The 24,021-nt window shown below is 41.4% G+C and overlaps 1 protein-coding gene across 27 annotated transcripts in view; it reads left to right on the top strand.

Moving 5' to 3' along the window:
- The window catches only part of RBFOX1 (RNA binding fox-1 homolog 1), a 788,453-nt gene that overhangs the window by 192,908 nt on the left and 571,524 nt on the right, over positions 1-24,021 (top strand). The window contains exon 1 of one of the 27 annotated variants that reach the window (XM_069210607.1): positions 13,396-13,631. The exons of 24 other annotated variants lie outside the window; for them this stretch is intronic. The gene's annotated coding sequence lies outside the window, so the exon portion shown is untranslated. Of the gene's footprint in view, positions 1-13,395; positions 13,632-24,021 lie in introns of those variants that run through there. 2 more of the 27 variants (XM_069210606.1, XM_069210605.1) reach the window with 2 other exon arrangements.

Below are 24,021 nucleotides of genomic sequence, written 5' to 3' on the forward strand. Positions count from 1 at the left end.
AGCATTTCTGATACTTTCTCAGAATTCCGAGCCTATGTACATTTCACATTAACAAAGCTCGTTCTGTGCCTTCACTAACCTCACAGACTTACAGCAGATTGTAAGTCAAATGTACTCTAAATATCTTAAGAAATGATGTGCGCCATAGGCTTAATTTACAACGGAAATTAAATACCACTGTTGTGGTATCTCTCTTTCTCACCCTTCCCCTCCTATTTCTAATAGGTTTTAAACATCCTTCCTTGCAGCTGTTGGTGAAAAAGGCTTAACAATGTTCCTAACTCTCACAAGAGCCTCAAGGATTTCTTGAGTGATAGCTTTGGTGAAAGTGTACACATTTGCCTTTAATGTCAGTAGTTCAGGACACTGCTAATAGTTCTCCCGAAGAAAATATTTTGCTATATGTCTTTAAAATGACTTTGAAAACGTGTGTTTAGAAGAAAGTTTGGTTTGCACCCTTGTTACAGAGCAAAACATATGACTGCATATCAAAGATTTCTGGCTATTGGGTTTGAATTATATGACCTATTTGCCTCAATTAATATAAATTAACATGGGGCAGCACTGTACTTGACTGGTGAGTCTAATTCTATAGTATGGTAGGTTATGTTAATTTTTACAAAGCCCACATTTCGTTCAAGGAATCTCCAGAAATGTGTCTCCTTTGTAGTTTCCTTATCATCTGAATACTATACTAGGCCGAGGTGAAACCTAAATTACGTGGGTATAATTCAAGTAATTTGGGGAATTTCACATTACGCCTGTAAATTCCCAAAATGATGCAGCTGTGCCACATTGAATAATAAAGCCACTGCTCACAGAGGAATGATAGCACAGGAACAAACGGGAACAATCACATTGAGGCACTTGTGTTTCAGAGCTATTTGTATGACACAAAATGCATCCTTGTGTCAAATATTGCAGTGAGGACCCATTTTGAGCTAAAGCATAGAACTAAATGGTTTTCACGTAATTACACATAATTTTGTATAATTTTGGCAAAATTTCATGTAATTTTGAAAATGCTAAATACTCTAATTTCACATACACTCCTAGACTAAACTATTTCTTTCCATGCCTAAGCCACTTAAACAATGATCATTGTTTGTAGTACTTTTATTCTCCATTATGAAGCCATCTATGTAACAGAATGTATGGTCTAGAAAATGTACTTCTCACACGTGGAATAAATCAATAAGATGTTCATTGATACAAACCTTCACATTTTATAGAGTCATTTCTATACAAATTAATCTCTTTTCAAAGTGTTCTTAAGTATATAAGCCTGTGGAAATGAGCCAGCGGGCGATGATGTTGTTTTGCACAGAGCTTTTCTACCATTTGTACAGTACTGTAGCCTTTTACATTTGATTTTCCCAGGATCATACAGAGGAGTAAAGATGAATAGCCAAGATTAAAACACTGTGATTCATTCTTGTACCCAATGCTGGGTTTGAGGTTTGTGTAACAACATGTAATTTTGCATTTTTTTCAGAAATGTTTCATAATTAAACAAAAGTGTATTAAATGAACGGCACACACCAATAGCAGTTGGCACCTAAAATCATTTTGAGGAAAAAGGCTTCAGTATTAGACTTTGCACTAATGCAAGATAGAGAGAAAGTCAAAAGGTGCCAGAAAAAGAGAAGGAGAAAGGCGGGAAACCATGTCTAAGCAAGAAAGTTGAAAAGAAAAAGAACTTAAAAGAGTGAGATAAAATAAAACTCTGCAGGCCTTGCCGGTGCAGATAGCCTTGTGGGTGCCAAGCCTAATTCACCAAAGGTCACAGGAACTGACCATCATGCATTGGTAGGATAGCCGATGGACCTCCGCAGGATCCCCTCCATCTAATTCCTTCCAGCAACTCTTGGTGAGAGGGAGAAAAGTAGGATATCGGGAAGAGTGTGGATGGAATGGCTCCAAGAAGTCCACTTACCGGGTGTGAAATGCTCTGTCATGATTGGTCTGCACCTTTTGAACAGACCAATAAAAGCCAACAACCTGATGACCCAGAGTGGTCAAAGATCAGGGAGGAAGGCTAAACTCAAGCAAGGGCTGTGGATGTCACATTCGCATATGCCTCTGCATCGTGGCAAAGGCAGCAGCAAAAATCTATAGAAGGAACACCCATAAGTTGGTTGGAAAGTCTAAGGAAGGATGAGGCCCCCTTCTGGTGCGCCTTAGGATGCCTAAAGAAAGAGACACCAAGTGGAGCAACAGAAGAGTCCAAGGGTTGTCACAAAACAGACCAGGCAGTTCCAGCCCAGACACTGTGTAAACAGACCTTTGGGGTTAGGCATTGGTAGCAAGAGAAGCCTAGAATATTATCCGCTCAACCTATCCAAGTTTCCGTATCGGCGTACATTCAGAATGTTAAGGAACAGTTGTTTTTCTGTCTGCAAGTGGTTACTGTGATTTATGGTCCTTATATATTAATACTATAATACTTTGCAGCCTTTCATCTCCAACCAAAGACTCTTGGATGGGTAGCTGTGACTGAGCAGAATAGGAAGAGCCGCATGGTGGAAGTAAGGGCATGAGGTGGTTTTAAGACGCGGCTTCCCTGATATTAAGCAACCATTGCATTCAGCAGGTCTGGCCCATCCCATGATTTTATTTTCTAGGACTGAAACCAGCATGCACTTAATTCACTGGGTCATCTTTGTCGACTCTTTTTCACTTCCTAATGAGGGTTAAAAGAGCCTTCCTTCGTTTACCCGATGGCCTTGGTGGGGAACGTCTCATGCATACACTAGTCTCACTGACTGCACCTAAGACGTCGCCCTGTGTGGCTGTCTCTGGACCACCGTTGAACACTCAGGACCTCACGTACAAAGGTCACCACTCCGCGTGCAGATTGAACTGGGAGCCTACGGTGTTTGGCTGTTGGAAGCTGCTCGCGAGCCTGAATTAAAAGAGGCCGCGCTGTTTGTAAACGCTAACGTAATATACTCTGGAGCTCCCTTCTCTAAGTTAATTCGGCACCTTTGTGTTGGCAGATTGTGTTCTGCCTTGTCACAGTTGCAATTGCTTTTGTTTTGTCTCCCGTTTGAATAACGCATTTCATTAGCATGGCAAATGTTGCAGCGTACAGCACGCCTGACTGTAGTGCCTAATTAACTGATGATAACAAGGCAGGCTTGCCCTCTTCCCTTTCACTAGCAATCATATACATGACAGTTCTTTTATCTTTCCTCAGAATTGACTTGCCCGCCTGACCCTTCTGCAGTTCCAGTTTGCTGTGTTTACCTCTGATGTATCTGCAGGACTGTTAATTTTCCATGGCGTGTGCTATCTGTCTGTAATTAACACATCGAGCTCTGGAGATACAGCTCTGCTTGCAGGTCCCTAATAGAGGAATGCTTTCTTTTTGTAATTAAAATGCAATGATCGGTGCTGAACTGAGCAGAAGGCCTCCGTTGCTTCTTAAGGCACGCTGTCCAAATGAATTTGAAAGTTTTTTGCGTGCCTGTTAAGGGTCTCCACTACAGCATATGCTGCAAAGCACCTTCCTATTTTCGAACCCAGAAGTTGCAACATGGAAGGTATTAGTACTGTTGGGAATCATTCTGAAAAGCCACTATGAGTGTACCGTGGGAAATGAGGAAAAACATAGGGAAAAACGTGTTTTTGCACAAATTTCTTCACGCTATTCCTCATTTGCTGGATGTTTTTTACTCATATATTTTGCCTGCTTCGAGCCTTTGAAAAGTCTGGGTTAAAAATTCAGCTCCTTGTTCAAGATGAGTCAGTCGGGTCACGTAACTGGCACATCAGTGAGTTCTAGCCACGCCTAAAGAATCCAACAGACTTACTTAGGGCCAGATTTAAGAGCCCCTTGCGCCATATATACCACCACATTAGGTTAATTTTTTTTACGCTAATGTGGCGATATTTTGGCACAAACGCCACGCCATATTTACAAAGTGACGCAATGCATGCATTCCACCACTTTGTAACCCCTTGCGCCACATTATGCCTGAGCCAGGCATAATGTATACAAGGGGGTCGTTCCCCAACTAGGGGAGCCGAAAAATGGTGCAAAGAAATCTAAAACATTTCTTTGCGCCATTGTTTTCAACATTTTTAATGCCTGCTCAGAGCAGACGTTAAAAGGGGGCACACCATTGGTTACAATCGGCCCCTATGCACTGTTCAGGGTTAGCGCCAACATTTTGGTGCTAACCCTGAACAGTACATCAATAGCTTAAAATATTCTGATGCCATTGCCCCCTACTCTGCACCATGGTGCACCGTATTTTAAATACGGCGCACGAATTGTGGCGGTAGGAGGGGTGTCAAAGGGTGCAAGGAAAGTGGCGCTGCATTCGGTTCAGCGCCACTTTTCTTAAATCTGACCCTTTTTGTGTTCTCATGCAATTCATTACTTCATCCGTCTCCGAGTCTTCAGGATGCTGAGAAGCTAGGCCATCTCAGTTCTGGAATCAGAGAGCTAGATTACTCCTCAATATCCTTTCCGTGTCTCCAGGATTTACACAATTTAAGGCATAAGACTACATTTCTTGCACTCCGTCCTTCCTTACATGTGGAGATAGTTGGACCTTGATGGAGTTTTTTTAAATCTACTTGCTTATAATGTATTTTATAACCTTGCCTTGTTGTAAATTAAAGTGAGGAAACGTTGATGGAAGATGGCAATAATTTACAAACAATGGCACCACTTAATGTTAGCCAATTACCATTGAGCGCTACATGTATTACTATTTCTGCCTAACGTAATTCCCAGTATGATTTTTAGAGGTATAATTTACTGAATGATATCTAACTTCTAATGTTGATATACTTGTGTTTAAATGCCCTGCATGATGCATAAGAAGGTATATCTTTATGCATCGAAAATTGTTTGTTTACATATGCACAGATATTCCTGGAATTGTGTTTGGATATCACCACATTTATCAGTTGACTTTTTTAATTATTATATGTCTTAGTTTAGCATACGGGCCTCTTCCACAGGAAAAAAAAAACAATGCTAATCCAAAAATGTAGATCAAATAAGAAAGGTCACTGTAATAGAAAAAATTTAAAAAAGAACAGCTTTAGTGAAGGAGTCGGGAAAGAATAATAACGATGGAATTGTCTGAATCAATACATCCCTTGTCAGCCTTAGTGTGATGTTTGAATCAGCTCAGGCCCTTTTTCTGCAAGTGCTTTCCACCGGAACATTGAATTATTTATTATTTGTATCCCTTCCCTTTCCTGTTCACGCATTTTTTCTCCAGACTTAGTAAAATTTGTTTTTCATCTTGCCAGGTTCGGTGTTGTCTGCCTTTGATAAATAGCAGTAATTGGGTGTAAGGAAGAAGCCGGGTAAAAATGTACGACTTCAATTACACCAGAAGCACTCTTTTTTCTCTCATATTGATCTTCTGTGTTTCCTTATAAGATCGGCTTCCCATAGCCTGCAGTGCTCATGTCCACATACTGGCTTGCCCTTTTGAACCTCTGCACCTTTGTTTCTAATAGGATGTGGTTCAAATCAGTCCATCCGCAAATAAAAGATAAATTAGTGTTACTAGTTAATGACTAAACTCTATGGGGGACGACTACCATTTAGTCATTATCAGACCTTTCTAAAAATAAAAATAATTTAAATGTTTGGGTCTGTCGAGTTTCATCACTTGCCTGGTGTACCCAGTGGATAAAATAGGATCCAACGACAGAAAAAACTCTGCACCCCACCCTTTAGGGGCTGCCACAAAAATGTGAATGCCAGCCTTGTTTGAAATGGTAACCTGTGGTCAAACACAACCTATCTTGAAGCTGCACTATTACATAGTAAATTGTTAAGTTTTAGGGATCACATACAATTGTGTGATTTACTAATAAGGCTTTATTGCGCATTTTGGGCTTAGTTTACAGTATAGATTCAGTGATGTTCTTTGATTAAAATAAATAAATAATAATATGGATACATCATGTCATAGTCAAGGAAAATTCATAGTGACACTGATATAGAAACCATTTTTTTCAATAAAAAGTTCAGTTTAATGAATGTTATGTTATGTTTATTTTTATAGTGCGCTATCACCTGCGAAGGTATCCTTGTCTTGAAGGAAGGATTACTATGTGCTGGAATAAACAAATAAACATGTAAACACCACATATTTGATCTATGCATGTGTTTTTTCATTGCAATTTTGGGAGTGTACAGCATCAAGCATTGCAAGTTCTTGGAAGTTAATATCAAGATTGCCTATTCTTAAACAAAATTTGACATTTCTGTGCACAAAGCTGTGTTCTTGCCTATGACCATGTATGTTTATAGTATGTGACGACTTATCATGTCTTAATTTTGATAGGGTGAGAAAACGAACACATTTCTGTTGTGCCTTCAAATTTACTAATAACTATTTTCCATGCAAAATGGAAAGCCCTGAACAAATCAACCAAAGTCACAGAACTTGAATTTATGACATGTGCTTGTTAATGGTCAATCCTAACATGTACAAATTTGCATTCTGAGTACACAGTCTTATAGTGTTTGAAGCAGAATATGATAAGTTCTCCCTTTGACCCACTAGTTCATATCTACTGGATTAATAACTTAAATCTCTCTCTGTTGTGAATTTCTAATCTCACTCTTCATAATAGTATATTGGAATTTAATGGCCTTCCAGTGCCTTTGCTGAGCATGTGGGATTCTATTTGTTTCTCTAAATGCTACATGGCAAGGAGACAGATTGTCAAAAAGATTTCTTACTTATTGCTTGTTCTAAAGCCACTAAAACTACAAGTGCAATTTGTTTAGAGAGGTAGTTTCAAATGTAACAGGTTATCAGGACAAACAGCTGCATAATTCTAAAGGGGCTGGTAACAGGAGGTACAAGCCCAGTAAGTATTATCTAGCCTGAAGCAAATCCGCAGACCCAGTGTTTTTTCCCAAACACTTCACCTGCTGGAAGCTATTGAAATTTACCAGTAAAATTCAGTTGCAAGTGAGGAATTACCAGGGCAATGGGGACTGGAACTGAAATTCCAGCCGGTAATTCCCACTCTGCCTGCCTGAAGTTAATAGATTCCCCCATTCATTGTTGGTGATGTTGTAGAGTGAGTACCCATTAGAGGTTTCAGCACTCTCAGAATGAGTCCCTGAGTGGTAGGATAATTAACAATGGTGGAAAATAGGAACAAGAGTAATTGCCAGAAAGATAACTTAGTGGGTTGCAGCAATCTATGAGAAACCCCAGGCAAGTGGTTCCGATCCACACAGGGCTGGCTCATTTTTTGATTGTCAGATGTTCAGCTTCTTATGGCATAGTATATCTTAATAATTTTCTCTGTGTCTGTCACAAGGTCAGCAGATTTGATCATTTTGAGAAGTGTTAATTGTTTAGCAAAAGTTACCTCCCAAAATAGTTGGCTTTAGGGGGACAAAAAATAATTTGGTCATTCTGAAGTGTGACATTCAGAAGCTATTGGAAAGCTATCTTTGGGTAAAGTTCGGTTTAGAACTATTGCAAGGTGTTTTTTACTGATGTGTACAAAAGAATTGAGGTGGAGGTAAAGCACTACAATAAGATGTGGTCAAAGACTGCTTAACCAAAGCAAAGGCAAGGCTGCAACTACTAAACCATAATATTGCAAACACCCAATGCACATGAGAATTACAGAATATTTCATGAAAAAGGCATAGAAGAATGTATTGTATTTGATTAAATTTGACTCTAAAACTGAGAAGTTTTGTGAACAATTCCAGAAAATTAAACTATGCTTTAGGTACATAATAAGACGCACACCTGCACCTGTTAGTACTGGTGGCTGTGTGGGTAATGGTCGTGGGGCTGATATTGGTGATGCTGCTAATGACAGTGATGGTAATTGTGGTGAAAGTCAAGGTAGAAGTCATGGTGGTGGGGGCAATTAGATGATGAAATAATAATGGTGGTTTTAAAGCATACAAAAAGTGATGGATAGAATGCTTGAATTATTCTCAGCTACCAGTAATTACTCAGACTGCAACTCAATCCATAGTTATTTTGCATAAAATATCACCTCAGTTTGGATCTAGCAATGTGCAAGTAAGCCTTGACCCTGCCCCAATAGGAACTGTCCATCCCAAACTGCCAGGCTATGTCCTCCTTGAACCAGAACACGCGCAACAAAGGACTGGATTTGCACTCGTTAGGGCTTGTCAGCTACATATAGCTTTGTTGCAGTGATACAATGTGTCCAACACTTTTTTGTATACTTCAATATGTTGCCCTGAATGGGACAGGTATGACCAGACGTGAGACTCATGAACACTGTGTCACTGAAACCAAGCTATACCTGACTGATGAGCCCAACTAGGGCGAAACATAAAAACAGATAAAACGATCAATGAAAAAATGAGCAACAGCTGACTGCAAAGACTGAATTCAAATATAAACACTAATGATTTAAGATTTATGTAAACCTACAAGTAGAAGACGTACATCATTTTTTTTTTTTTAAAGTTTTCTAAGCAATGATGCTAAAACAGTCGCAGATGGGGAAGTGGTACATTACAATATAGTAAAAGGGTGGCAATAAGGATAAATAAGCCTAAATAAGTATATTAATGAAAGACATATAGCACAGACATTGCCAGGACTAGTACAATTGTAAAAAAAGATCTTAATTTTGTCACTATCGTAATCAGGAAAACATGTCAATAACTACAGCTTTTGGAATTAAAGCAATGGGTCACTACTAGACACCAACTTATTACCTCAAAAAGACAGAAGTCCAGTCCATAGCACAATAGTGAGTGCAAAAACTGAGGACAGTAAGCAGTTAAGATATCTGTTTTCTGCCCTGCAGATGTTGGCAATGATGGATCACAACCTCTACATCAGTGGGCAGTGTTATTAGCAAACCCATATGGAAAGAGTGAGGCTTCTTGATCATCATGATGCCTCCAGAAGTAGACATTAGCAGGTATGGACACATTTTATGGGAACATTTACATGACCAAAGGCAGTGGACAGTGGCAGGAGGTACTGTGGCTTCCTCTTTCTGATTATTTGTTTGCCTTACTGCCTCTCTGGGTAGTTGTATTTTAAACTGGAGTCTTCCATTTTTTTTATTTTGGTAGGATTTTGTTGTATTATTACCATATCAAAGCACCTGTAAAACTGAAAGAAGAGAGCATAGTTGGCAAAGTCCGTAATCTTTATGTTGAATCTCTACCCTGGTGTCACACAAGGACAATAGAGAGTGGGTGTTAGCTAAGGCTGTGTTAGTGAGGTAGGGAGCAAGGGGCATAGGGATTTCAGATTCACAGAAAATCTTCTGAGTCTGTAGGTCATGGCAGAGTTCCTAGTTTGAAGCCTTATGAATGGGGTGATATTTTCAAACCACTAGCATTTAGGAATTTCAATGTGCAAATCAGTCATGGGCTTTTAAATATTGGGGTGTGGTTGGCTGAGATTTCTGGAAGTTCTGACTAGATCAGTAGGGTCCTGTCAAACAAAGTTTTAAGGACAGTTCACCAACTTTTAACTATATCAGCGCATTAGCAATATCCAGTACTGACATTTATGCATAGGGTGATATAGTTGGGTAGATGCTGTCTGAGGATGACAAGTGTGTGGTGGTTCTTGGCTTGTTGGAGTTTTCAGAGTATTAGAAATAGGGTCTCTAGTTGGCAGGGGTAGACAACCTGTCCAAGTAGGGAGCACAATCCTTGTCAGGGCAAGTCAGATGCACAAGCTAAATTAACCTGTGATTACCCCCATGGTAGCTTGGCACAGAGCAGGCAGGCGTAACTTAGAAGGCATAGTGTAAAGTAATTGTGCAACACTCGCTTACAGTAGCACAATGAAATACACCACAAAAAAGACTTAACACCCATTTAGAAAAATATATATTATTTAGCTGATTAGAATAAGACCAGAAATGACAAAAAAATCCAATATTTATAGCATGTGATATCAATTTGATTATCAGAGTGCTTTAAAATATAGGGACATTTGATGAATATGCTTTGGATGAGTTTAGAAGCCAATCCGCTTCTAATATGGTATTTACGGTATACAAGCGGTATGCAGGCAGCGGGCATCTTGGAAACCGTTGGGACCTCAAGGGTCTGCACTAAATACACAGAGTCTACTGTTAGCTTTCCTGGTGGCCCAGGGGCGATCACCTGCATACTCAATGAGGTATTGCTAAGCGGATCCACCCGGTGTTTGCACAAGGTAGAGGAAGCTGCGGGTGCACCTCCCAGCAGGGTTACTGTGCTGTTCCCTTGCATCTGCTGCTGCGTTTGTGGATGGGAAGACACAGCGCAGCCTCAAAGGGACCCACGTCAAAGGTAAGTCCTTTCCCAGTATCCCTCTGGGCTATTGGGAGCGAGTGTAGGACGCCGGGTTCTGGGGCACCACACCACAATGAATTGTTGCTGCTCTTGGCATCTGTAGGCCTCGCTCCTCAGGCGCTGCTAGTTAGCAGTTGGGTTTTCTGCTCCCTGACAAGAGTTAAGGTCAGGTACTGTGGTACTGAGGCAGGTGTTGAGGGGTCACTGCGCAGTGTGCTGGTGCTCCTGGCTTTGCTGGACCTGCTCCGGGAGGCTGTGAAATGCACAGCAGTTGGTGGGGCAAGGTCAGCGCTCCAGCCAGTTATCCTGAGTGGCTGCAAAGTGTCTCTCTACGCAGCCACGAGGGTTTTCACTCATCTTCTCACATGGTTGTGAATTTGAAACTCCTGCAGGAGGAGAACAGAGGGGTGCAGCAGTCAGGGATTCTCCATCTTCCCCCCAGAAGTAGTAGGCAGCAGGCCAGTCCAGCAGAACTGATTCCTAGGTGGCGATTCCTCCTGGCAACACAGCATGTTGGGTGCAGCAGACCAACATAGCAAAGCAGGAGAAAAGTGGCAGTACCTGCTGGCAGCCCAATGGGGAGTGCAGCAGACCTACATAGCAAAGCAGAGCTAAGTTGTAGTTCCTCCTGGCAGCACAGCAGATAGTGTGTAGCTGGTCAACACAGCAAAGTTAGTGGTTATGTGGCAGTCCTTCCTGGCAGTGACAGAGTCTCCCCAGGACTTAGAAGTGAACTGAATTGGTGAGGTTGGGGGTCCAGCATTTATTCCTTGGTGCCCTGGTTCTGGATGGTTGGAGAAACGCCCAGAACTTCCTTTGAAGTCCCCAGTGTCCCTTCCCTGCCCTCCCTGGTTCTAGACACAGGGGGTAATGAAGCCATTTGAGCAAGGAGAGGCACAGCCCTATTCAGAAGTAAGTGTCAGCTCCTTTCTCCCACCTAACGTCAAGAAGATCCATCAGCTTATCAACATGTTAATGCCACACCCAAGCTCTCTTTGTGTGTGACTGTCTTGCAGGAATGCACAAAAACCAGCTGTCATCTACCTCAGATGTGTATTCAAAGACAGGTAGGGGCATAGAATGCTTAAAGTAAGAAAATGCCAATTTTTGAAAAGTGGCATTTTAAGACTTACAATTTAAAATCTGACAGCAGCATAAGTGTTGAGCTTAAATTGTGAGTCCATCGACACCATACTCCATATTTCTATCTCTATCCATTTAGAAGTTATCCTTAAAAGATGTTTAAGGGAATCCTAATGCTATTCTATGGGTGATAGGCATTACACTTGCTTGGTCGAAATAGCAGTTTAAAACTGCATACACAGGTTCTGCAGTGGCAGGCCTTGGACATGTTGGAAAGGCTACTGTAGTGCATGGCACAATCAGTGCTGCAGGTCCACTAGTAGCATTTAATTTACATGCCCTGGATGTATATCGTGTGCTTTACTAGGGACTTACAGTAAACTAAATCTGCCAATTAATGTATCCATGTTACAGTACAAGGCACCCACACTTTAGAACTGGTCAGCAGTAGTAGAGTGCACAGATCCCTAAAGGTCAACAAAAATTGGTCAGAAAGACAGGAAGAGGGGGTGACCCTACAGAAAGGGCCATTTCCAACAGAGATGTTTTAACTGATATGCTATAGCAATTTGTTTTGCATTAGTATGGTCTGGAAGTAAGCAACATGAGAACCAGTGTGATTGGATGCACACAGGCAAGCCGTGGAATAGAGCCTGCAGGAGATGAACTGGAGTCAAATGTGCACCCTGAGGCTGTAACTGTCTGCATGGATGAGGGCATCAATGGGAGTGGCTGATTTAAAGGTGGGTCCGTCAGAAGAGAAGAATTACTATGTGAATTTGTTGCACGCCTATCTGACTTTATGTGCTGCTTCTCTTTATGTTTTCTTGATATGCCATGGTAAATCTTCCTGTTCTCACTCTCACTCTGTTTACCTGCCCATCATCTGTATGTCAAAGCATCCATGTCTGTGTTAGTGGGTGTGTGAGATTTTCATGGAAACATGTAGCAGGAAAGTATTTTCCAATGTGTACTTTTATTGCTGTGCTGCTTGTTGTGTCACGTACCATTTTTATGATCCACTGAAAGCAATTTGGCAAATGAGCTGCCCAAGCTAGATGAAATATGTTAGCCTTCAGGGAATGAGATTGTGTATCGTCTTCCTTCATGGACTGATTCGTCAGTGGTTACATGGTTGGTGTGTAACAGTGGTTTTGACTGGGATTGGGAGGGACTATTGCTTCCCTTCCAGGGTTGTTTCCTGAGCGGTTGCACGGTTTTGACTAAAATTGTGAGTGTATGTTGCCTTCTTTCTGGGTTCTCTCTTTAGTAGTTGCACAGTTGGGTGTAGCGGTTCATTTGACTGGGATTGGGAGGGTATATCGCCTTTCTGCCTGAGTCATTTCTTTTATAGTTTCATGTTTGGGGAGTAGCTATGGTTTTGACTGACACAACAGCTGAAGGCATGCAAGTACAAAGTCTAGCAAAGGCTTCACCAGCCTAAGATGTTTATTTCCTTTGATGCAAATGGATAAAATTGCCTTTCCCGCCAGCAGACTGTTAAATGATATGCACAGAAAGCAAACCCTATTGTTTTAGATTTTCTTTCATATTGTGTAGGTGTCTCTGCTATACCACCCACACAGTAAAGCAAGTGAGCTGTGAAATATATTCATTGTTGGAGTACAGGCGAAATGGAGGCAAGCAATCGGCAGTAATAATGTACGACAGCAATGGGAGGCTGCTAACATTACCTGCATTATTTCAGTTGCCTTTTTCATTATAGGTTTGGAAAATAGGATGCGATTCGATCAGGGCATGGTTTGGGGGTGGAATTGCCTCCCGTTCATTGACCTCGGTGCAGGGGGATCAAGCGAGGAGCCCGCTCAAATAAAGTTTATAGTGTAATAAGTGAACCAGCTACGGCTAGCCTTTGAGCATAGTTTTGCATCTCTCAGGGTTTTGTGCGGCTGCTTAAGAGAAAATGTGTACCTTAAGGCAAAGACGGGATTGGCTGCGATGTACAGGAATGAGAGCTGCCATCCAATCGCGCCTCTCCCCTCCCCTCCCCCGGACACATCCCGGCTCTCGCTACGAAGAAGCAGCATGATTAATAACACGGAGGGACCCGGCTTGTTGGAATATTAATTTCCCATCCTTCTTTCTTCTCTCAAGCACACCCCTTGCTATTTTTTACAGCATTTATTTTTTTTTCTACGCTTTTTGTGTTGATTGCATGGAGCTCGTCAGTAACCTCTAACACTGCCTCGTGGCCATTTGACCTCGCACGGGCTTACTGCGCAGTGGGGTGAGTTCGGACGCACTAGAATTGGGACTCCTGAAGGGTGGGGTGGCAAAACGAATTTAGATCAGGGGAAGCCTGCTGCAGCTGCCTTCCACTACAACTGCTGCGATTACAGCTATCCATGACCTACAAAGCCGGCTGAGCGGTGCTGCAGAGCCAGCCAGCTCCGGAGAGCCTCTCCGGTACGCGCCGCTTTTAGAAGGGAACAAATAGATATGCCTTATTTGTCTTACTCATTCATTCATTCGCCGCATTTTGCCCGTATGTAATCTATTGGTCGTGTTTTACATTGTCTAAAGGCTAACACGTTACTTTAGTAGATTCTGTGTTGCTTTGAGAACTCCTATGTAAAAAGACTTAATTTTAATCCAAAATGATTAACTAAAACGTGATCTTCCGATCTTTCGAAAGTTAATGTGCATAGACGGAAAATGAGAAATCATGCCAGATAAATGCATACGGTGTGAATTTTGTTTTCTATTTTTCTTGCTTTTTGCCTTGTTTTAGTACTTTCTGTATTCAGAATCAGTCCTGGAAATTTCACTGTTAATGTCGAAGTTGTTTTCTGTGGAAGAAAAGCGGATTATGTACATGAAGGAGAAATTATTTTTGTTTGCACAATCACATTTCTTTATCTATTTATCCGTTTTTCTCTCAAATAAAGACGGTGTGTAGTTCCGTGCATGTGTATTTCTTGAGACATGCTTTATTTTGATTGGTTGACCAGGTCATGTGTCCACTTGGCGTTAGTGGGTGTGTCGTTTCCAAATCCGATCTCGTGGGCTTTGGAAAAAGTTTGACATATTTATGTGATTCGACATGCTAGATAACTATATTGAAGGTGGAGGAACAATATTGCAATTTCAGAGAAAACATATTTTATACTTTGTACTGTCAATGCCAGTGACTCTTCCAGGTACCTTAACAGTGGCAAATGGTGAATTACCGCAAATAAATGTGGACAGACATCCATGAAAACCATGTTACTTTTAATTGTGTTATCCAGGTATACAGTGACAAAGAGCAATTCAATCCAGGTTCATAAAAAACATCAAGGGAATTTCTACAGTTTTAAAGAGATTTTAACTTAAGTAGCTATCATGACAGCTTTATTGCAATTGAAAGTCCGCTCCATAAAGGGAATTTAAGGCAGTGGTGTCAAAAATGAAATAGGCATAGAGCAGACGAATTAGACACATTGTTATATGGGCCTACAACGTTGATGTTAAAAGGTCAGATCTAGAAGGTGTCAGCGCACCAACAAGTTGTTTCATGTGATGCCACAAAAAAATAACGTTTAATGTTTTTACCTATGGAATATGTCTGCCAGTTGTGGCATGCGATGTAAGTGGAAGTTTCGGGGGCAATAGATTAAGTGATCTTTATAAACAGAGATGGAATGTAAAACTACATCGTGTGGTAAATGTGTCTTCAACCTCCAAGTGCCGTGTGTAGGTAATAAAAACAGCATTTTACTCCAGAATAAATGTGCTGTTCACTACTACGTAAGAGTTTGTGTGGTGGAATTCTCAATTGTCTGTTGATTCTGTTTGTGCACTGCTGCTTCTTTGTTTCTCCTGTTTACAAACTAAGGTAGTATGAATTCATTATGTCTGTTAAATGTGTGCATAGCATTAGCGCCCTCAACAGCGTTGGCGGGTGGAAATCCATGATGCGTCATGTTGTTCCTAAAAGTAAGACGCCTGATTCCTCTGAGTTAAAGGAGATCGATTTCCAGTTTGGATATAAGAGAGGAGAAAAAGGCATATTTTCTTGAATGCATTACTATTGTGCTTAGGGGATCACGAGTCCTGTTCATTAGTCATAATACCTGACTTTGATTGGGTGCTTTTCCTCAACTGTTTTTTATTATAACTATTGTTATTATTATTTGATTTTCTGGGGCAAATCGTTGAGATGACGTTTTCAAATGTTGGACACTAAATCTTGGTAGGAAGGAACACAAAAATATAAGTCAGTCGGGCCTTGGGCACAAACAATGTGGGGGGTGGGAGTTTAGGACCAATATTCTTGCCCCCTTAGGACTGTACATCATGGGTGCATAGGGATGACAAGAAGCGCTTCTCAGCAGAATCACAGCACTCACAGACACATCCCATCGTGTTCCCATGTCTGTTTTCCTATTTGAGATAAGGTATAATAAAGGCAATTAATTGCAGCTGCCATAGGAGAAAGCGCCCTGCGAATAAGGGGCACTGTCTATTTTTAGCTGCATGAAAACACAGAGTTGTTTTTTTTCATTTTGTTAGACTCCTGCAAATTAGGTCAGAGCTAAACCATGAAAACAGATCATATTTCAATGCCTGCGTTTCAGTGGAGTGTGTGGAATACCAGGAAGGTAAGAGAGTCCATCTGAACATAACCCTACCATCCCTATCCTGTTGTGTCGCCGAACGCCTGCTTTCTAATCCAGCGATATCCTCGGATCTGCAGGGGGAAGGGGAACACAAGAGAATTTAGCATTTTTCTCTGCAGGGTTTGACGACAAGCATCCCCCGGAAAAAATGCCGTCTTCGTGCTCTTACACGAATGGTGCAATGGTTGAGGATGTTCCCTGATCTGTTGTCAAATCAAGAACCGCTCTGGATCGCAAAAGATAACCCACGCGCACACACTCATACATGCGCAGACACATGGGGAAAAACAGTGCTGAGACGACTGTTTTTACATATTCAACATTTACATGATGAAAACAGCCCCAGTAAAACTGTATTTACCATGATTGCAAAATGGTAAAAATATGTATTTTCCTAATGATAAAACACAATTTTTAGTGGCTTGCAGTACTAGTGACATGTGGGCTACTTTAAGTTAACAAAAAATGCATGGCTTTGAAAGCTTATGTATTTGACCATCTTGACATAGGATATCCTGACAGTCCACTGTATGTTTAAAGAGACTCAATATTCATAAATGACTTACCTCTCAGCTGATTCTCATGTGTAAGGTTTCACCCTCTTGGGAGGGGACTCCTGTTAAATCTACAAATAATCGAATTGAAATGTCTCCCAGAGACTTAAACAGGATCACAGGGCCTGAAGACCTTCCCCACCCTCCAGAAATATTTTATCTGCATTTGTTTGCAGGATATCTTTCCTAAACCATTTAATCTTGCCCTCCTTGGAGACTCAGAATGTTGGGAGGTATGGGGATGCTGATCATTCAGAAAAAAACATGCATGTCAACATTCAAAGCTTTGTAATGACACATCCAAATTAACCAGATAATTCTTACATTACATACATGAAAACATTACACCAAAAATAAATGAGACCACAAGGGTTTCCTTAGGAATTAGAATATGCTGCAGGTTTGTATGAAGAAGAAGAGCGAAGAAGAGCCTCAGGGTCTCCAGGTTTAAGAAGACCTCCCTGGCACCTCTCTTCTCTTGAGATGATGATACTTGAGGGGGGTAAGGGAGTGACTACCCGGACCCATTTGCCATTAGCAGATTCCCCTGTCCACTAAGGTGAAGGGCAGTGGTGTAACAAGCCCTGGGGGGGTGGGGGGGACTCTGAGCTTCATGGGGCCCCTCAGCACAGTACCCTGGCATGAGAAGTCCTGTCTGAGTCTGGTGGTGGGGGCCCGTATAATTTGCAGGGGGCCTCCTCAAGTTTTGTTACGCTACTGGCAAAGGGGAAGTACAACCTTGCATATGGGAGGAATGGTAAACTGTCAACACCCTATAAGGTGACTCCATGTGAAGCGGCGAGTCACGGTCATTGGATAAGACTGAACTAGTATTTGTCATCCACACATCTAGCAGTGCTCATTTTGTACGGGCAATCAGACAGGGATCCTGTGCACACATTCATAGAATGAGTTCTTCTGACATGCATACTGTCTTCTTTCCCTGTCCGCCCTGCACATACATCAGGCTTGTGAGTTTGACAGACAGCAGCAACCTAATTGGCACAGTGTGCCTCCTTTTCAAAATTGATATTTTACTGGGCCGAATGTGCGCACTTTCCATTGCCATTAAGCACACGCTGCATCCACCTTTTAAAAAGTCTACAGTTAGCAGTTGCTAAAGCTTTTAAGGAGGTGATTACAGAGTCCTGATTGCTCACAAATTGAGCCTTTTTTCTGCTTGACACTGATCCGGTGATAGTCTCCCCACTTAATCCTCACTAGCAATTTGCTGGCAGTTGCAGCTAACAGGAGGTGATTAGAGGGAGTTGCCTGTTGCCTTTTCACTTTTGTTTGTGTGGTTTGTTAGACAGAGGCTAGTGAATCAAGATTGTTTTCCCATTAACTGAACACCTCCTAGCACATTAGGCTCTGTGTTATCTAATAACTCTGTGTAGCCAATGGAATTATGTATTTTTTTTTTCTAAATGGACTATACTCTTATAGTGTTTCCATGAACATTTCATTATATTTGTATGGTTTGTTGTAGAACAGTTTTGTAGAAAGGCATCTGTTACATTCTACCATGCAAACCGGGTCAATATTAGCCGCAATTGTGTGACTGAATGCCTTTGTGTTTAGTGCCAGGTTGACGCACAGGATAGCGATGTCACAGACATGATAATCCACCTGGCGCTTTTAAACCAAACACCAGTCGGAATCAGAACCTGCTCAGGGGGAGAAGAGTTTGTTCAAACCCAATCTCTAATACATCTTAGCTTTGTAGCCATCGACTAACAGAAAAAGAGGCAACACTTTTCAACTGTTAGTATTGCTTTTAAGTGTCCCCATGCCCTGTACAGCACCTTCACTCAGCATATATTCTATTTATCCAGCAGCACTTTTAGTATGGAAAGTGTTATTGACTCACAGGGTTGGGCAGGCAGAAAGTGTCACATGTGAGGAGGGGCAATATGGCAGCTGTGTGTTTGCCTTGAGTGGGATGAACACCTGGCCATAGAAACTGGAGTAGGTTTGTTAACCCACTTTACTTTGAACAGTTGTGCAAATCATCAAAGGGTGAAGAAGTTTGCATCTGGTTCCGATTCCAACCAGATACCCAGTGGCTAAAGGTTTTGGCACCTAACTCACAATGAGGGATCATTGAGTTCAACGTTAACACCATGAGCATCAAATTTGTTTTAAATATTACATAGTTAAGGCAATTGATTCTGGTTGGAAGTGTCACTAGCCCTTGAATGTATCAGGTGAACTGTACATGAATATATGGATGATGGTGGTCAAAGCACACCCATGCTATACACATCAAACTCAATGTATCTCCCTTCAGTGATACGGGAATCATGAGTTTAAAGAAGTGGAGGCAAGGTGAGATAGAGTCAGGGAAGAGTGATGACAAAAGAAGAAGAGTGGTGGAGTGCTCCGAAAATGGGGAAAGGCCACAATGGGGCACCATTCTGTTTTCTGAATCTTCTACCAAGTTATTTTCTGTAAATATTTTTTAATAAGCTTTAGAAAATCCATTGCATGAGCTCCAGACCATAATAATAAATAATACAGAAGTAATAAGGATGCTGAAGGTATGTTGTGTTTTCTCCACATTGCCCGAAGATCCCCGACAGTTTCCTGCACACTATCAGTATTTTGCCACTGATGCAAAAGATGACATCTGGGCAATGATCATCTGAATTATAATACAATTTGAGCACTGTTTTCAAATGGGCCTTGAAACTCATAGAGGTACGCTGCACTAGGGAAAAATGTTTAAAGAAACCCATAAGAACATGGCAATTGCTTTTTGTGTTGCACTTCACACTTGCTCTTCAAGTCATATATGGTCCCTGGCTATACCTTCTCGCCCCCCTCACCCCTTGACTGCAGAGTACCTTGAAACCAGCTACTATTTGGTGGGGTGAGGGGGCTTCTCCTTTCAGGATGTGATTTGGAAGAAGGGTCTGGCCCTGCCTTTGTACCACAGGAAGCTTTTATAGCGACTGAACAGGATCAGCGGTTCCCTTTAAGAGCGGCTATGATCAAAAGCTCATGATAAGCTACGCAGGCGAGGGCACAGCGCAAAATAACTTAATAAAAAAGAGCCCTTCATTGAGAAGTGAAAGAGAAGATTAATATCATAAATCATACACATACATATTTATGCAGCAATGCAGAGCTCTGTTTATGAAGCTGTGCTTGGCATCCGTGGCGTGTTAATGTTGCGGTGCCAGAAATGGTGTACAGACGGGATACAAAGCTCCTCATCACATCCTGAAGGAGAAAGACTCTGGCTGCCAGACTGTGTCCTGCTGTCTGCGTACTCTAATGCAGGCAGAGCTGCAGTATGTTTAGGTCAAAGCATAAGTGGTTTGAACGCAGATTGACAGCTTTGAAATTCTGCAGTTGACTCTCAAGCAGGCCTCACCTGGGGCATCTAAAATCTGCATTTAATCCCTTCCAGTTTTCCATGATTTCAATAGCTCAGATATACTGAAACCAATAAAGCGAAAACAATCACAAGGCAACCAAAACAAACTTCCACCAAAAACCTTTAAGGTGCTTGATTTGTTTATGGCCTTTCATGATAGAAGATTAGTAGAGCATGAATCTTTAAGGAACTAGGCCCTCAGAGCGATGCATAGTATTTGCATAATGATTGTAAAATGTTTAAACTCAGACCATTCCCTAGGTGCATAAAGAAACTATGGGTCTCCAGGCTATATACAAGAACACTAGCAACTGACTATACTTTCATCTTGCTTTCGATTTGTTTACTATGATACTATTACTAATGTTATTTTTTCTCAAAAGTAAGATTAGACTTTAAAAATACTAAAGGTATTGGCAGAAATAATGTGGATGCACTCATTTTCCAGTTTTCCTTTTTGAGTTTGGATAGCAGTGTGGCCATCCAAGAACATTTCACATTTTGTGCGTTGAGTTTGGTCATGTCTGTTCCATCATATAAATAGCCTGGTTCTATTCTATTTGTCGATTATATTATACTTTTATACAAACCGCTAGTTTGCCTCTACTACATTTTCCCACTGTGTTTTACTTTTTGTACATATTATCATTCTGTGCCTTTGCAGTTTGTAGACTGCGATTCATTTAAAACACGCCAATAGTGAAATCCCATATTTTGAATGTATTCTATTTCCATTGACAATTCTATTTTCCTCAATGTTTCTCATTAGACACTGACAATATACTTCTACATTGTTTCTTAAAAAAATGATTTTTCATACACTCTGTTAGCCATCTTCCAGGTATAGTGAAATTCCATGCTGTTTTTTCGAGGTAGTTTCGTTTTATACACATCTCTAATCAAATCACTCACTGCTGGTTCACTGTCTGTGGTATGTTCAAACACACTGCTAGTTTAGTCCCTGACGTGTGCTGACTGCGTTATACATTCATAAATGCTGCTGCTGTGGTTCCTTGTGGTTTGGCCATGCTATTGTACTTTTAGGTACCGAGTACTGGTCCGGTTCATGTCCGGACTGCATAGCTTGATAGCTTTGTTTATCAGGCTGGTGCACTGTTTTGTTTATATGCACAGAGTGTTTAAGCTGGTCTAAATTGTTCATCAGTGGCTATTCAGTCTGACCCCCCTTTTTAATGTGTTTTATTGATTTTCCATGAATGATAGGACATTAGGAGTTTGTGCAGATCCAAACACTACAATGTGATCCAACACATCCTAAGCGGGGTGCAAACATGTCTCAACAGTGCATCATCTTTATTGATAAAGAGCAAAGTGGGAAAACACATGAGTTTCATAACAACAACTGTAGCCGTAGAGTCAACCTGTATTTTGAACGAATCTCTGTGTGAGATTGGCTTCTGGCGTGCGGTCAGTTTCAAACCTGGAGTATAGGAGAAGGACGCCACATGGATAGGGTGCTTAATGATGCAGGAGGGGAGGGGGGCGCTAGTACGATTGTCTCAGTGCCATATTTGTAAAGTGGCGTACGCCTAGCCTATCAATGATTGTGGAAGGGTGTGTAATCCACTGATATGCTGTTCTCAGGCTACTCTGACCCTATTATTTGTGCTCACTCTGTTGTATTTGTATTAAGGTGCCTGCTAGCCTAGTTTCATGCTGTGTGTCTCGTCACTATTTTAAATTGTCCATATAGGGCCATATTTATACTTTTTTGATGCACAACTGCGCCAACGCAGTTGTGCGTCAAAACATTTAACGCCGGCTAACGCCATTCCAAAGCGCCATGCGGGCGCCTTATTTATTGAATGACGTTATCCGGCGATGCGGACTGGTGTGCGTCAAAAAAAATGACCCACACCAGGCAGCGCCGGCGTAGGGGAAAATGGAGCTTGGGCGTCAAAAAATGGGGCAAGTCAGGTCTGAGGCAAAATATTGGCCTCAACCCGATTTGCGCCATTTTTTTTGACTCCCAACCCCCATTGAAGTGACTCCTGTCTTAGCACAGACAGGAGTCATGCCCCCTTGCCCAATGGCCATGCCCAGGGACTTATGTCCCCTGGGCATGGTCATTGGGCACAGTGGCATGTAGGGGGGCACAAATCAGGCCCCCCTATGCCACAAAAAAATAAATAAAAAAATACTTACCTGAACTTACCTTTAGTTCCCTGGGATGGGTCCCTCCATCCTTGGGCGTCCTCCTGGGGTGGGCAAGGGTGGCAGGGGATGTCCCTGGGGGCATGGGAGGGCACCTCTGGGCTCCTTCCGAGCCCACAGGTCCCTTAACGCCTGCCCTGACCAGGCGTTAAAAAATGACGCAAAAGCGGCTGGACGTCATTTTTTTTGACCCGCCCACTCCCGTTCGTCATTTTTGCACGGGAGTTTAAATAAGGCGCACATGCCTTGGAGTAATTTTTTAGACGGGAACGCCTACCTTGCATATCATTAACGCACGGTAGGTGTCCACGCTAAAAAATGACACAAACTCCAAGATCTTTGGCGCTGGACGGGTCTAACGCCAAAGTATAAATATGGAGTTAGCTTTGCGTCGGATTTGCGTAAAAAAAAATGACGCAATTCCGGCGCAAACAGAGTATAAATATGCCCCATAATATTTTACTGACTCCATTTGTGCGTTTAGGGATTTGTATATTCGCATTCGCTTTCATGTAGATCTAGTGGATATTTGAAAATGTTCTAGTGTAATTTAATGCTTGTACGCTGGCAAGGTATTTGTTTCTTCTTAAACTTAATTAAGCTTACTTTCTGGCACTTATCCCACCTTTCACAGACTTACCAATATGCTAAAAATATACATACTATAATGTATAGTGACTTAAGCAAGGATTTGCAAGCACAGAGCTTTATATTGGAGCACACGGATAACACAAATTAGTTTTCTCGGTGCTAACCTTTGTATGGGGATAAGAGTTGCAAATGCAGGTCGATTTTAGCTCCTGGGAGAGTCATTGGTACATCGTTGACAAATAACTATACACCTCAGAGAGCCTAACACAGGTCCTTGAGATTTTGAACGGCATTAGCCTGAAACGAAATTATAGTATCCCCCTACATAATTTGTCGAGGGCCCCCAAATCTCCCATATGTAGGAGGTTTTCTTAGACCTAGGACTGGGTGGGGGCCATGGGCACAGAGAGTACGATGAGTTATACAATGCTGAAAAGTAACAAACTAATAGACGAAAGTTGTAGTGTTATGATACAAAACAATAGCGTAGCCTTTAAACATGACTCTTTGGCTGCCGTACCTGGGACACAATTGTAATACCACACAGGTGCCATGTGCAGCATTGAGCCCTACAGTGAGTCACAGAACCGATTTAATTAATGCTTTAATAAAGTTTTAGAAAATTAGAAAAATATCCCGACACATCTCTATGTACCATCGAAAAAGGACAGGATCGAATATTGCTTTAGTGATGAAAACTGTCAATTAATTTACACATAGCGTTAAAGATCTTCTCAAAGGTTTTATCTGAAAGACCACACAGAGGAGACCACATTTACCTTCACAGTGAGAGAAAACTTACTATGAGTGATTTATTGGGTTAATACATTTTGAGAAATAAATATGTCATGGATCAAGTGAGATAGCTCACAAGAAATAAACTGAACTGTGTAAAGTCATTGCATTTGCATACAGAGCATCGGATGTTCAACTGTTCGTATTGCTCTAGAATGTATTTAAAGGATATGCTCCCATGGTCAGCTCACTTTAGTTGTGTTTCTTCACTGTACATATTTTTCGGTATGTGTATTTTCATGGTACATATTTTTGTCTTGCTCGTCTCTTCTTATTGTTTTTGGTTCCCCGTTTCTGGTGGATCATTCATTCTTATCTATATGTGTTTAATGTTTTTGTATATATTGACAAAGCTCTTCCTGAATATGTGACCTTGCATTTCTCTTCTACATTTCTCACCTCCCCCAATCCCTTTCCCTAATTCTTCATAGAGTTGTGCGTGATTATTAACAAAATCATAATACACAATACTACACCAAACCTTCTATTTATTGTTCTACTACAGTAACATTGCATTGT

The sequence above is a fragment of the Pleurodeles waltl genome, chromosome 10 (assembly GCF_031143425.1).
Source record: "Pleurodeles waltl isolate 20211129_DDA chromosome 10, aPleWal1.hap1.20221129, whole genome shotgun sequence".
Lineage (NCBI taxonomy): Eukaryota > Metazoa > Chordata > Amphibia > Caudata > Salamandridae > Pleurodeles > Pleurodeles waltl.